This window comes from Monopterus albus, unplaced genomic scaffold (assembly GCF_001952655.1).
Source record: "Monopterus albus unplaced genomic scaffold, M_albus_1.0 scaffold425.1, whole genome shotgun sequence".
NCBI lineage: Eukaryota > Metazoa > Chordata > Actinopteri > Synbranchiformes > Synbranchidae > Monopterus > Monopterus albus.
Window position 1 is genome coordinate 79,657 of NW_018128305.1, and position 2,041 is coordinate 81,697.

The window sequence follows — 2,041 nt, forward strand, 5'->3', positions numbered from 1 at the left end:
TCCCGCAGCTGGCCTGGGAACGCCTCGGCATTTCCCCGGAGGAGCTGGAGGAAGTGTCTGGAGAGAGGGAAGTCTGGGCATCTTTGCTTAGACTCCTGGCCCCGCGACCCGGTCCCGGATAAGCGGAAGAAAATGGATGGATGGATGGATGTCTAGTGAAACTAAAAAATGTCTAATTAATTTAGTTTAGTGTTTATAAACTAAACACTGAAAGCGCTTTGAGTGTGCTGTAAAAGCGTAGAAAGGCGCTATACAAGTATAAGACCATTTACCATTTAATGAAGTAACACAAACATGATGTGGTTGTAAAAGACTGTACATGACAAAGTAAGATTTGTTTGTTCTCTGACTCATGATGATTTCAGTATGTTTTGTCTGATGTTTTTCAGCTTGTTTTTTTACTGAAATGTCTGTCGAGGGAACCCAAGGCCAGTAGTACTGGCAGCCAGTCACATGTTGGGCTTGTTTTGTTAATAACCATAGTCAATACTGGGTGAGGAGGAATGGAAAACAAACAGGTTTTAGGGAAACTGAACCCTCTTTCATGAAACCCTCATTTGTTGCAGTGTGTTTCACAGAAAAAATCTGACAGCCCTCTGCTCTGTTGATAAAGAGTGATGCTGTTTGATATCTAGAGGTAACTGTGATTAAATGTCTGAGATGGGGTTGTGCAGTATGACCCGACTATAATGTGATATAAATTTTTCCTATACTGTTCATACAGTAGTATCTGTTTATTATTGAGGGTAATTATTTTACTTGCTTCCATCAGGAATGAGGTTTTAGCTTCCAAGAGGTGACACAAATAGATACATGGGGTCTTTTATTCCATCAGCTGTTGGCTTTATAAGTAAAATGTGACTTGGTTTGGATCTGTGGACGCCAGATAGATTAGCATTTGCTAAGAGTATATACGGCATTTAACAAATACACTACAAATTGTATCCAATTTGACCATAGAACTGGGATAACTAAGGAGAAAATTAGTAACATTTCTATAAAATAATGAGCTAAGATTTTTTTTAAGTACTGGATGACTTGTACACACAAGTCCAACAACAGCACAATTATGCCTCTGCAGCCAAAACACAGTTCATTTTGTTGTTGTTATCTAAAAGTGTGGCAACTTAGGCTGACAACTTGACAACCTATGGGTGGTAAATTAAGGTTATGTTAATTGGAAAAAAATGTGAAATGACCTCCCTCATCCCTCTGTAACCACATCATTTCCTTCATTCTCTGTGCTTTTCAGTGGACGTGCTTGTCGGGGTGGGTGTGTTTGTTTCACAGAGGGAATGTAGTAGGCCTGATGGTATCAACTGCACCACCCTGCACATTGAGCAATAACAGACAAGTAGGGTACAAGTTAAACTTGAGAGGTGGGTAGCTTAAAGTTTACACAGTTTGTCAATGAATGTAGAAGGTTGGCATTTAACACAAGTTTCAATCGGTCAACCTGCCAAACAAAGGATTGTATACATTCTTGGCACTTGAACTCATGGCAACAGTATTGTAACATCGTCTGTTGTTTCTATGTCAGCATTTCTGATGAGTTCTCATTGTTGTGGGCGTTTTCTGCACCTTCCAGACACCACCTGTTGTCATATAGACACACAATCGTTTTAACTATGATGGCTGTCTCTGCATCATTTGTATTATTCCTATATTCTTTTAAATACTAACTTGAGGTAAGTCAGTATGCAGATGCAAAGAGTGATGCTCATAAAAAGCTCTCTGTCAGAATGGTTGCTGTTACCAGGAACAAAATATGTAATACTTCCCGTGTGCGAGCAGGCAAGTGTTTAGAAAGGCAAACATAAATTCTATTATTAATCGATTGTAAAAAGTTTGTCAGCTGATGAAAGACTAAGAAAACAGAAAATTGTGTATATGAAAATGTTTCATTTTGTTGTTTTAAAAATGTTGAAGCGTCTTCTATCGTTGCCTATCATCTCCAAATTCTGAATGAACGTTACAGTTACAGGTGTTTTCTGTTTCTGCCTTGAGCATGAATATATTCGTGCTTTAGCGTCGCGACTAG